At 40.6% G+C, this 14,569-nt stretch overlaps 1 protein-coding gene across 1 annotated transcript in view; it reads right to left on the bottom strand.

Annotated features, from left to right (window-relative positions):
• Positions 1-14,569, bottom strand: part of KCNH5 (potassium voltage-gated channel subfamily H member 5) — a 427,923-nt gene that overhangs the window by 24,871 nt on the left and 388,483 nt on the right. The window lies entirely within an intron of this gene.

Raw genomic sequence — 14,569 nt, 5'->3', positions numbered from 1 at the left:
GACTGAGTAGAAACTTTGACAAAGTATAATTTTCTGTTGAATTTGCTGTTACCGAGATAACACAATGGAAGTATCTTGGAAAATGAAGATATTTACAAGAAGCGAGTGCCATTTCTCTAGGTTTAGTGCAACAACAAACACCAGCATCAACAGCAGTAAATGAGGGAAATGTGTTTGTTCTGAGCATTCAAACTGGATAAAAACAGATGGATTTTTACTGCATGGTATGCTTTCTAAGCTCAACAAATCACCTTTATTATGAAATCATAGATACATGTCAAAAATTAAGATGAAAATATTATACACAAAGCTTATCAACACATTAGACAAGAAAGCCCAGACAAGATCATCATTTAATTAAACCATCAAAGTGAGAAGAGATGTAATGGGCTAACTTCTGATAAGCATTAGTAGTCGATCAACATTAAAATTCTCCTCAGTTAAGTTAATTAATATTCTGTACAAGTTGCTTCCGATTCACCCTGTTGGTGAGAGAGGAAACGCCACTGTAAGTAACACAAGATGTCCACAGACATAACACAAAACATACAACAGATAAAACAAACAGCACTTCCATGGTTTTAGCCTGGGGGAGGAAGGCGACAACACCCCAGGCAGAAGCACACAGGACCAGAGCGAGCAGGAGCTGTGCGGACAGGCGAGTGTTTTTTAAATGTTTTAATGATTTATATTTTTAAGATTTATTTATGGCCAGCGCCGCAGCTCACTAGGCTAATCCTCCGCCTTGTGGTGCCGGCACACGGGGTTCTAGTCCCAGTCGGGGCACCGGTTTCTGTCCCAGTTGCCCCTTTTCCAGGCCAGCTCTCTGCTGTGGCCCGGGAAGGCAGTGGAGGATGGCCCAAGTACTTGGGCCCTGCACCCCATGGGAGACCAGGAGAAGCACCTGGCTCCTGCCATCGGATCAGCGCGGTACGCCGGCCGCAGCGGCCATTGGAGGGTGAACCAACGGCAAAGGAAGACCTTTCTCTCTGTCTCTCTCTCTCACTGTCTACTCTGCCTGTCAAAAAATAAAAAAAAAAATAAAAAGATTTATTTATTTAATTGAAAGGTAGAGTTACAGAGGCAGAGGCAGAGAGAAGGAGAGAGGTCTTCCATCCACTGGTTCATTCCCCAAATGGCCACAACAGCCGGAGCTGGGCTGATCCAAAGCCAGGAGCTAGCAGATTCCTCCCAGGTCTCCCACACAGGTGCAGGGGCCCAAGCCCTTGGGCCATCTTGCACTGCCTTCCCAGGCCATAGCAGGGAGCTGGATCAGAAGTGGAGCAGCTGGGACTCAAACTGGCACCCATAGGGGATGCTGGCTTCAGGCACCAGCTTTACCTGCTGTGCCACAGCACCAGCCCCTATGGATTCATTGTAATTTTATTTGAAAGACATGGAGAGCCCAGACAGAGACAACGGGAGAGAAATCTTCCATGCACTGGTTCACTCCCAAAAGGGCTGAGCCAGGCTGGAACCAGAAGCCAGGAAGCCAATCTGGGTCTCATACATGATTGGCAGGGCCCCTGGGTGTGCATTAGCTGGAAGCTAGAGTGGAGCAATGACACAAACATGGGCACTCTGATGATATGGGATTCGGTGTCCCAAGAGGCATCTTTACCCTACACAAAATACTCACCCTGAAAGTGAGTCTTGGAGTAATGCATTTGAACTACTCTAAGCATTCGTTCAAGACTTTTAATTGTAGTAATTGTCCTGGATCATTCACACCTGTAAACACTGAAAGGCACAGTAAAAGGAGAAGGAAACGCCTTTTTCTTTAAGAAGCTCACATCTGCATCCCCAGCGCTTTCTGGACTGATCATGACACTGCTTCATCCAGAGGAGAAGCTAAGGTGATGCTGTGAGTTGTTACACACCTTCCCTGTGCATAAGCAGATATAACATAGTTTCTCCTACCTTAGCAACTTGAACAAGTCAGACTCTGCAGTTCTGTAGTCAGATGTGAACATTCATGGGAAGACCTGGAACCACTGAAGTGTTTCCCCCTCAGAATTCATTTTAACAGTTTTTTTTTTTTTTTCTGTGAGTGCTGACACGAAAACCGTCTACCTCATGTGGGTCTGAGAGTCACTTTGAGGCAAATAAAAACTTGATTTGGAGTCAGAGATCTGGGTTTGAAACTTTTCTGGTACTTTCCAGCTCTCTGAAGTTAGATAAGGCTCTTTATCACCCAGAGCCTATGCCTTGTTTCTCCAATATGGAAGTTAGGAGTGTTACATTGAGGGTCTCTGTTAGTCTATCTGATAAATAGTAGGTAATTCTACTTATCTGTCAATCCATTCATCTGTTCATTCATACATAAACACATGCATACATCTTCCCATTCATCCATCCACATAAAATATCCAAAATAGACTCTTAGTTTTATGTCAAAGTTAGTCTGTCTGTACTTCCATCCATGTAGACACATACACGCATGCAACCAGCCAACTGTCCCTCAGCCCATCAACCCATTCATCTGTCCATCTGTCAGCACACACATCTTTTCATCTTTCTGTCCCTCCTTCATCCATCTGTCCATTTGTTCATTCATTCATCTGCGTAAAATATATAAAAGAAAACGTCGGTTCCATATAAAGCCAATTCAGTAAGACGACAAAGGTAACAACAAAACACAATGCTTGAAGTGCTGCAGAAGTTATGGGTCTCCTACAGGGTTGAGAAGTGAGGCAGGTCAGATGACGTTGCTGTTATTGAAATGAAGTCCCTGTGAATGGAGGAATAAGCATGTACCTTGTCACCTCCAGCACTGTGCTCTGAAGTGAATCTAAATAAACTGGGTCAGAATCCTTAACTAATTCAATACCTAGTGGACTTTCCACTGCTTTAGCATGAACTTCTGGGATCTATCTTATAGCTCAGAAGTCTAAACTAGGAAGAATTCTGGAACATGACCTAACTCCTAATCTGTATAAAGAAATCTGCATGATATTGGAAATTAATTCTGAAAGTGAAAAGGTGCTCTGCAGGGAATTTTAATTTAATTTTCAGATTAATGAATTTAGGGTTACATTTTTTACATAGACCATACATTAACAGGTGCTTTTGAAAGATATTTTATTTCCTAAAGTACAGGAGGGGAGGAGAGGGTATGTGTGGTGTGTGTATTTTCCCTAACGAGTGACAGGGGAGCAAAGGCACTCCAGTTGTCATATCTGGACACAATTTAGACTGCTCAATTTTCTCTACATATGTGTAAGGTAAACTTGGAACTTGAGTGCATGTTATTGACATTTATGGCTTCTCAAAAAGTTCTGGCATCTACCCTGATGACTGGGAAAATCAATGGCAAATAGAGAGAAACTCAAGCTTTATGTCTTCCATTATATTATTCAAAGCACTTTCACGGCTATTATCTCCCTTGATCTGATCCCAAACTACTTTAGGCTACACAAGGAACAGAGGAGGGGGAAGACTCCTTGCAACGCCTCCAGCTTAGCAGTTTCTTATTTGCTGTTGGTGTCCTGAAGGGCAAATACCCCCTGCCCGCCTCCATTCAGACCCTGCCTTTCTTCCTGGTGACCAACGGACATCTGGATTTTGTCTTCTCTTTTCTCCTCAGCAGGCAAGCAGCTCAAGGTTCCCTGCAGAGTAGTTTGTCTTCCCCCTGCTTACAGCAGAGTGGAAAACTACAGGGAAGGGGAGGTCATGAATGCAAGTGCCAGTGGAAGAACCAGACTGAAAATCTGCTCTCTTCTCTCCTTACCAGAAGTGCTAAGATTTTGGGAAAGGCTGTTAAGAATAGAGACTACTCCAGTTGACTGATTTGCTCAGTTTGCTCTTATATATGTGTTGAAATATTGAACTGAATGAAAATATACATGTTATTTAACAATTTTGAAACTAAGAGCAAATAGAAAAATAACAGAGAACATGAAAATGTTAAAAAGGCATCAAAGAGCTGAAATCCTGCCCTGTCTCAAATCCAAGTTTTGTTCCTGCACTCCTGCTATGTTAAATAATGCAAAGATCTTTAGTAGGGAGAGCTTCAACAGAACCTTGCTGTCAGTCTTCAAACAGGATAGTCACTGCTATGGAAAACAATCCTACCTGGGGCCCACGCTTTGGGCACAAATGCATATGGTCAGAATATTGTGCCTAGAGCAATATCACACATGGAAGTCATGTTCGTTGGTGAGTTGAATAACTTCAAGTGATGAGATGCCAGCAAATGTCCACCAGTCACTAACCATGTTGAACAGCATTATTTAAAAACAGTGAACATAGGATACACATTTTCTCTTTTCATGGGAATGTTAGGGTATACTGTTATTTTGATGCAAAAACATTTTAAATCCATGCATAGTTTTTCATAATACGTATTTTCCAAGAACTTTTGGAAAGTCTCTCATATGCATGAATTTCAAAAACTTTTGCACCAAAATAATGTTATTGTTTGATTCCACGAACTTTTTGAAGTGCCTTTGTAGTCCTTGGGAGTTTTAAGAACCAAGATTGATGTCTCCAAACACACACACACATGCATGCACACATGTATTGAATGATGGAAATGGAAATTTGGGTACAAAAAGGAGAATCAAGAGAAAAAACTGTTTGAAGTACCCATGGAGTCCAGAAAAGAGAAGAAATCCAGAACCTTCATTTTCTACTCCTCACAGTGTGATCTGGGGTGGTTGGTATTCAGTCTTGTGTATGTGTGTGTGTGTGTGTGTGTGTGTGTTTGAAAACTGATCAATATGTTTAAACTCTGCCAGATATAACAAACTGGTTATCTGTCCAGTACTGATTCTAAAGCTGACATGAGCAGAACATTCTGAGTGTGGAATACCAAAAGCAATCTTAACACCAAAGGGAGAGAATGCACCATTTATAAGATACCACCTTTAATTTAAGGACATGGAAAATAAAAGACACAAAATTTTATAAAAATAGCAGTGTAGGACACACAACTATGTTTTCAGCAACACCCAGAGATGGGGCAGCAACATTTTCAATAGCGTTAGCTAGCATGAGTGTATGTGTGTGTGCTACAGTGTAGAAAACTCAGGAAAGGGAAAAACAATGTGAAAGGCATTGGACTTAGAGAAAAATCAACTCCAAACTCCTCTGTTCACTCTACAGATAATTTTGGGGGATTACATGCCCACTCCAATATCTGCCTTCCTCCCTCTCAAAATATATAGTGGTAATTCATTTCCAGTGTTTCTCCCTGCTAGTGGTTCTGGGTTGCTAACCTTGGGCATATTCTTCACTAATCAAATTATAGCACATTTTGCTGATTTTCCTAAACAAAATGATATTGGAAAGCCTTCCTATAATTTCATTTTCAGCTTTTTTTTAATAAGGGCTAGTGACAAAAATGTTTATATTTCCCAAAATGAGAAAAACTGTTACTTTGTTTCATGTACAAGCCCTTTGTAGCTCTAAATTTCCCTGAGAATTAATCTTTAAGAGTAGACATCTTTTTGGCGCACCTAAATTCCTATGAATAGCATTGTAGCAGCAAAAACAGTTAAGAATTTGCAAATCCACAATGTTAAGATATTAATAGGGCGGGACTGAGCCGCGGAAGCCGAGCAGCGGGACTGAGCTGCGCAAGCTGCAGGGTCTGCCCGCAAGTGCTCGAAGGGGAGTGCAACAGCGGGGAGACTTGGGAAGTCCAGGGCTCCGAGTCCACACATCGGCGCTGGAAGGGGAGCAGACCTGCGTGGAGAGCGTGGGAGCCCACAGTTCGGGACATCAGCGGCAGACTCAACACACCAGCGCTGGAACGCGAGGTGAGCCGAACCTCAATAACCCGAGACACCGGCAGGCAAGCGGAGAGAGGAGACTAGAGGGAACGACCCCCGGGGCGGGGGGGACTTCACCAAGCTAACTGGAAGAGAGAGAGGGGGAAAAAAAAAGGTGACTGGTATGGACACGGGTTTCTCTCTCTCCGCTCACCTCTCAAGGGCGAGCAAGACAAAGAGCAGGCGCCATCTTGGACATACGTCATAAGCAGAGCGACCTCAGGTCTGCACCGGCCCTGAGCCTAGCAGAAAAACCTGACTCTGGGTGGGGCGAATTAACAGGAGATTAGGACTTAGTAAATTTATGGTGCTACTGAACTGAGACTGTGAAAAAAGAGACGGTGGGGGAGAGAACTCACGGAATTCATGTGAGCACTCTCCAGAGACGCTACAATTCCGTAACTTTGGCAACCCAGTGGGAGACTGAAGGAGAATTTGAGCCCACTCTAAGGGCCGAACAGATTCCCTGTGTGGTCCTTGGGAAAGAGCTTCTGATCTCTGGCTCCTGTGGGTATATCATTCGCCTGCTAACTACCTCCAACTTTGTTCAGCTGTGCAGAATAACTTCCCTGTTGAATCAAAAAAAAAAGAGAGAGAGAGAGAGAGAGAGAGAGAGAGGTTTACCACGCCTAACCTGGGAGTGTCACCTTAGGCACACCAAACAGAGCTCTCAGGCCACACCCATCTCAAGCCCTAAGGCTCCCTCAAAAACAGATAGTCCACTTAATCTAGAGTCGTAGTATAACAAGAAAAAGCACCACAGTGAAGAAACCAAATATCTCCAATATGACAAATAACAAACGCAAAAACCAAGGTAATAAAAACAAGGAAGTCACCATGAAGCCCTCAAATGAAAAAGACACCCCAATTCAAGATTATGAGGATGATGACATAGAAGAAATGCAAGAAGCAGATCTCAAAAAATTGATAAGAACATTAAGAAGTTCTCAAAAACAAATTCTTGAACTACAGAAATCCTTAATGGACAAGATAGAAAATCTCTCTCGTGAAAATGAAATATTAAGGAGGAATCAAAATGAAACGAAACAACTAGTACAACAGGAAACTGGGATAGTGACTGAAGTGAAGAATTCAATAGATCAAATGAAAAACACAATAGAGAGCCTTACAAACAGAATGGGAGAAGCAGAAGAGAGAATATCGGACTTAGAAGACAGAGAACAGGAAAGGATACAGTCAGACCAAAGAAAAGAAGAGGAAATTAGGAATCTAAAACATATTGTCGGGAATCTTCAGGATACTATTAAAAAACCCAACATTCGGGTTCTAGGAGTTCCTGAAGGCATGGAGAGGGAGAAAGGATTAGAAGGCCTTTTTAGTGAGATATTAGCAGAAAATTTCCCAGGTTTGGAGAAGGACAGAGAAATCCTAGTACAGGAAGCTCACAGAACCCCTAATAAACACGACCAAAAGAGACCCTCACCACGGCACGTTGTAATTAAACTCTCCACAGGGCCGGCGCCGTGGCTCACTAGGCTAATCCTCCACCTTGCGGCGCCGGCACACCGGGTTCTAGTCCCGGTCGGGGCGCCGGATTCTGTCCCGGTTGCCCCTCTTCCAGGCCAGCTCTCTGCTATGGCCAGGGAGTGCAGTGGAGGATGGCCCAGGTGCTTGGGCCCTGCACCCCATGGGAGACCAGGAAAAAGCACCTGGCTCCTGGCTCCTGCCATCGGATCAGCGCGGTGCGCCGGCTGCAGCGGCGGCCATTGGAGGGTGATCCAACGGCAAAGGAAGACCTTTCTCTCTCTGTCTCTCTCTCTCTCACTGTCCACTCTGCCTGTCAAAAAAAAAAAAAAAAAAAAAAAAAAAAAAAAAAAAAAAAAAAAAAATTTAAACTCTCCACAGTGAAACATAAAGAAAAGATCCTAAAATGTGCAAGAGAGAAACGTCAGATTACTCTCAGAGGATCTCCAATCAGACTCACAGCTGACTTCTCATCAGAAACTCTACAAGCTAGGAGGGAATGGCAAGATATAGCCCAGGTACTAAGAGAGAACAACTGCCAGCCCAGAATATTATATCCTGCCAAGCTCTCATTTGTGAATGAAGGTGAAATAAAGACTTTTCATAACAAACAGAAATTGAAAGAATTTGTTGCCACTCGTCCAGCCCTGCAAAAGATGCTTAAAGATGTGTTACACACAGAAACAAAGAAACACGGTCATCAATATGAAAGAAGGTAAAGGAAGGAAACCAAGGAAGGAAAGCTCACAGCTAAAGATCACAGGGAATTCAAAGCATATATTAGAACTTATCTTTGGCAAATGGCAGGGCAAAGTTACCACTTATCATTAGTCACATTGAACGTGAATGGCCTGAACTGTCCAGTTAAAAGACACCGTTTGGCTGATTGGGTTAAAAAACAAAACCCATCTATTTGCTGCTTACAAGAAACACATCTTTCCAACAAAGATCCATACAGACTGAAAGTGAAAGGCTGGAAAAAGATATACCATGCCAACAGAAATGAAAAAAGAGCAGGCGTAGCCATCTTAATATCAGACACCATAAACTTTACCACAAAAACCATTAAGAGAGACAAAGAGGGACACTACATAATGATTAAGGGATCAATTCAACAGGAAGATATAACAATTATCAATGTATATGCACCTAACTACAGGGCACCGGTTTATCTAAAAGATTTGTTAACGGACTTAAAGGGAGACTTAGACCCCAATACAATAGTACTGGGGGACTTCAATACTCCACTCTCAGAAATAGACAGATCAATAGGACAGAAGATCAACAAGGATACAGTAGATTTAAACGACACTATAGCCCAAATGGATCTAACAGATATATACAGAACTTTCAATCCTACAGCTAAAGATTATACATTCTTCTCAGCAGTACATGGAACCTTCTCTAGGATTGACCACATACTAGGCCATAAAGCAAGTCTCAGCAAATTCAAAAGAATTAGAATCATACCATGCAGCTTCTCAGACCATAAAGGAATGAAGTTGGAAATGAACAACTCAGGAATCCCTAGAGCATACGCAAACACATGGAGATTGAACAACATGCTCCTGAATGAACAATGGGTCATAGAAGAAATCAAAAGAGAAATCAAAAACTTTCTGGAAGTAAATGAGGATAACAGCACAACATACCAAAACTTATGGGACGCAGCAAAAGCAGTGTTAAGAGGAAAGTTTATATCAATAGGTGCCTACATCAAGAAATTGGAAAGGCACCAAATAGATGAGCTTTCTATTCACCTCAAGGATCTAGAAAACCTACAGCAAACCAGACCCAAATCTAGTAGGAGAAGAGAAATAATTAAAATCAGAGAAGAAATCAACAGGATTGAATCAAGAAAAACATTACAAAAAATCAGCCAAACGAGGAGCTGGTTTTTTGAAAAAATAAACAAAATTGACACCCCATTGGCCCAACTAACTAAAAAAAGAAGAGAAAAGACCCAAATCAATAAAATCAGAGATGAAAAAGGAAATGTAACAACAGACACCACAGAAATAAAAAGAATCATCAGAAATTACTACAAGGACTTGTATGCCAGCAAACAGGGAAACCTATCAGAAATGGATAGATTCCTGGACACATGCAACCTACCTAAATTGAACCAGGAAGACATCGAAAACCTAAACAGACCCATAACTGAGACAGAAATTGAAACAGTAATAAAGGCCCTCCCAACAAAGAAAAGCCCAGGACCAGATGGATTCACTGCTGAATTCTACCAGACATTTAAAGAAGAACTAACTCCAATTCTTCTCAAACTATTCAGAACAATTGAAGAAGAGGGAATCCTCCCAAATTCTTTCTATGAAGCCAGCATCACCTTAATTCCTAAGCCGGGAAAAGATGCAGCACTGAAAGAGAATTACAGACCAATATCCCTGATGAACATAGATGCAAAAATCCTCAATAAAATTCTCGCCAATAGAATGCAACAACACATCAGAAAGATCATCCACCCAGACCAAGTGGGATTTATCCCTGGTATGCAGGGATGGTTTAATGTGCGCAAGACAATCAATGTGATACACCACATTAACAGACTGCAGAAGAAAAACCATATGATTCTCTCAATAGATGCCGAGAAAGCATTTGATAAAATACAACACCCGTTCATGATGAAAACTCTAAGCAAACTGGGTTTGGAAGGAACATTCCTCAATACAATCAAAGCAATCTATGAAAAACCCACAGCCAACATCCTATTGAATGGGGAAAAGTTGGAAGCATTTCCACTGAGATCTGGGACCAGACAGGGATGTCCACTCTCACCACTGCTATTCAATATAGTTCTGGAGGTTCTAGCCAGAGCTATTAGGCAAGAAAAAGAAATTAAAGGGATACAAATTGGGAAGGAAGAACTCAAACTATCCCTCTTTGCAGATGACATGATTCTTTATTTAGGGGACCCAAAGAACTCTACCAAGAGACTATTGGAACTCATAGAAGAGTTTGGCAAAGTAGCAGGGTATAAAATCAATGCACAAAAATCAACAGCCTTTGTATACACAGACAATGCCATGGCTGAGGAAGAAATTCTAAGATCAATCCCATTCACAATAGCTACAAAAACAATCAAATACCTTGGAATAAACTTAACCAAGGACGTTAAAGATCTCTACGATGAAAATTACAAAACCTTAAAGAAAGAAATAGAAGAGGATACCAAGAAATGGAAAAATCTTCCATGCTCATGGATTGGAAGAATCAATATCATCAAAATGTCCATTCTCCCAAAAGCAATTTATAGATTCAATGCAATACCAATCAAGATACCGAAGACCTTCTTCTCAGATCTGGAAAAATTGGTGCTGAAATTTATATGGAGGCACAAGAGACCTCGAATAGCTAAAGCAATCTTGTACAACAAAAACAAAGCCGGAGGCATCACAATACCAGATTTCAGGACATACTACAGGGCAGTTGTAATCAAAACAGCATGGTACTGGTACAGAAACAGAAGGATAGACCAATGGAACAGAATTGAAATACCAGAAATCAACCCAAACATCTACAGCCAACTTATATTTGATCAAGGATCTAAAACTAATTCCTTGAGCAAGGACAGTCTATTCAATAAATGGTGCTGGGAAAATTGGATTTCCACGTGCAGAATCATGAAGCAAGACCCCTACCTTACACCTTACACAAAAATCCACTCAACATGGATTAAAGACCTAAATCTACGACCTGACACCATCAAGTTACTAGAGAACATTGGAGAAACCCTTCAAGATATTGGCACAGGCAAAGAGTTTCTGGAAAAGACCCGGGAGGCACAGGCAGTCAAAGCCAAAATTAACTATTGGGATTGCATCAAATTGAGAAGTTTCTGTACTGCAAAAGAAACAGTCAGGAGAGTGAAGAGACAACCGACAGAATGGGAAAAAATATTTGCAAACTATGCAACAGATAAAGGGTTAATAACCAGAATCTACAAAGAGATCAAGAAACTCCACAAAAACAAAACCAACAACCCAATTAAGAGATGGGCCAAGGACCTCAATAGACATTTTTCAAAAGAGGAAATCCAAATGGCCAACAGGCACATGAAAAAATGTTCAAGGTCATTAGCAATCAGGGAAATGCAAATCAAAACCACAATGAGGTTCCACCTCACCCCGGTGAGAATGGCTCACATTCAGAAATCTACCAACAACAGATGCTGGCGAGGATGTGGGGAAAAAGGGACACTAACCCACTGTTGGTGGGAATGCAAACTGGTCAAGCCACTATGGAAATCAGTCTGGAGATTCCTCAGAAACCTGAATATAACCCTACTGTTCGACCCAGCCATCCCACTCCTTGGAATTTACCCAAAGGAATTTAAATTGGCAAACAAAAAAGCGGTCTGCAGCCTAATGTTTATTGCAGCTCAATTCACAATAGCTAAGACCTGGAACCAACCTAAATGCCCATCAACGGTAGACTGGATAAAGAAATTATGGGATATGTACTCTTTAGAATACTATACTGCAGTAAGAAACAACGAAATCCAGTCATTTGCAACAAAATGGAGGAATCTGGAACACATCATGCTGAGTGAAATAAGCCAGTCCCAAAGGGACAAATACCATATGTTCTCCCTGATCGGTGACAACTGACTGAACACCAAAAAGGAAACTTGTTGAAGTGAAAGGGACACTATGGGAAACAGTGACTTGATCAGCATAGCCCTGACTGTTAATGAACAACTTAATACATTATCCCTCTTAGTAAAAAAAAAAAAAAAAAAAAAAAAAGATATTAATAGGATTTTGATCTATAAGTAGGATTAATAAAGATTGAATAAAATCCATTTTAAAATAAAAGTTTCTGAAATATTCTATTTAAACTTCATTGTTATCTTTTATGATAAAGAGGAATCTTCGAATGCAAATGATTTACTACAGGAGCTTAAACTGTTAATTTCTTATAAGACACTAATTTTATTGCTGATACCAAAACAGTATAATCTATCAAAGGAAAAAATGTTATAATGTGTAAAATAACATTTGCAAAGTTAATGCATCAAAAGACTTCTCTGTAAGCTCATTGCTTCATGTTTTTGTATTGGGGAGCTTTTCATTTATTTAACCAAATTCAAAATAGCAATTTCCAGCAAAGATCCAATTCAAGCAAATTCCATAAAATGCACATTTTATTCTGTATCATGAAAAAATATCCACATTTAAATAAATTGTGAAAAAAATTAAAGTTAATCCGCCCTGATGAAATACAGTTTATTGTGCTGAAACCCAGAATTCTTTCGGGTTAGAAACTTCCACCTGCCAATTCGCTTTTTAAAAAGACTATTTCTTGATAACAAATGTTAAATAAACTGATAACCACAGACTCCCAGTCGCAATCGAATTTTGATCACAAGTATTTCAGAATTGACTCTAACATCACAAGGTTAAAATATTTTCACACATCCTCTCAGCAGCGGGGTGACAGGTCAATCGTACATACAAAATTTCTATATTACAGGTTGTAATGTCTTTGCTGAAGTAGGAAAAAATGATCCGTTAAGCATGAACCAGTCTTTGAAAAGAGCAGACATGTAAGGTTATTAAAAACATCTCACACGAAGTTTTTGCGTTTTAACCATGGTCAATACATTAATTAATTATTCCCAATGAATTAATCCTTAAGGGCACTGGCATTTTTAATATCCCCAAATTCCCACAAATACGGTTGCAGTGACAAAAACATTTAACAATCAGCAAAAAGAAATTCCCATAGTAACATTATTGTCATAGGAATTTACATTTTAAGTACAAAATGCCACAGCAGGTGTAAACAAAGTCTCTCAAACATAGACTAAAAAGAAATCTAAAATTTAACCTAAATCATAAATATGCACATTTTATTTTGTGTTGTTTATAGGAGTCATTCTTTCAGTAAATTACAATGGATGCTTTAAGTTACAGCAGTTCTCAATCAGTTTCAAATTTCAATGCAGTAAGAATCATTCATGAAGTGTGTTGCTAATGTGAAATATGGGCTTGTCTTGCTTTGTCAGCTGTGTGCTTAAGGACTAAGGTGGAAGGTGTCGGCTCCTTGGAAGATACTGCTACACCAAACCATAAGGATTTTGCTGGCCAACATCATGCAAACACCCTCTCTGACAAACTGTCAGGGAAATCACAATGCAAAAACATTCCTACAGAGATAAAAAGCAATCCTCACCACTATTTTTTCCTAAAATCAAATGTTGAATAATTTTGATTTTAAGTGAAAGTTAATTTGGTTGGTTTGTGAGTTGAAAATTCATGGCTGTGACATAATAAACCAATATTGAAGTCAGGTCTGTCAGACTTTCTTGGGCAAGGAATTAAAGATGAATCTTTATTGTGATTTGCATAATTTGCAAGCCAGCTCTTCTTCCTGACTGCTCAGTCTTGGCCTCATTAGGAATCTTCCATCGTACGATGGTTGGAAAAGTTGAAGAGCAAATGACACCTAGAGCTGTGTGATCAAATGTTATCTTTTATTTTTAAAGATTTATTTATTTGAAAGGCAGAGTTACAGAGAGAGAGAGAGAGAAATCTTCCATCCACCAGTTCATTCCCCAACCGGCTGCAATGGACAGGGCTATGCCAGGCCAAAACCAGGCACCAGAATTTCCTCTGGGTCTCCCATGTGGGTACAGGGGCCCAAGCACTTGGGCCATCTTCTGCTGATTTCCCAGGCCATTAGCAAGGAGATGGATTGGAACTGGAACAGCCAGGTCTGGAACCAGCGCCCATATGGGATGCCGGCATCACAGGCTGTGGCTTAACCTGCTATGTCAGCCACCACATATTATCTTAATGTTGTTTTAGTCATAAAGCCCAACTACTGTTACTCAGTCAAGACTAGGGAAGGAAGAAATTAAATTTATGTTGTCAAAGATGTGACTGAGCATGAGAATACAATAATTGACACTGAAGAACTTAAATTAGTTATTATAAATCCTCAATTTTGGTTTGTTCAGGCACATAGTGGTTATTTTGATCTTAACTGCTCTAGTCGTGCAACAGTAGATCCTTTTGCTTTTACTGCATCCACGTGCGGCTCAACCAGTCGAGTGCTTAGTGTCCTGCACTTCCAGGTCTGAACAAGAGTTCTGAACTCACTGACTCATTTATTGAAGGAGAGAGAGAGAGAGAGAGAGAGAGAGAGAGGAGAAAGAAGGAAAGAAAGGTTTGAAGTGAGGAAGGAAAGAAGGAAGGGAGGTGGGAGAGAGGAAGGAAGGGTTCCAACATCTGATGAATTTTAAAGCTGTTTCCTAAAGTTTCCATTGAAACCTAAGCAATGGTCCTGCA

The sequence above is a fragment of the Oryctolagus cuniculus genome, chromosome 20 (assembly GCF_964237555.1).
Source record: "Oryctolagus cuniculus chromosome 20, mOryCun1.1, whole genome shotgun sequence".
In the NCBI taxonomy this organism is placed as follows: Eukaryota; Metazoa; Chordata; class Mammalia; order Lagomorpha; family Leporidae; genus Oryctolagus; species Oryctolagus cuniculus.
This window is presented reverse-complemented; position numbering and strand designations above follow the sequence as displayed.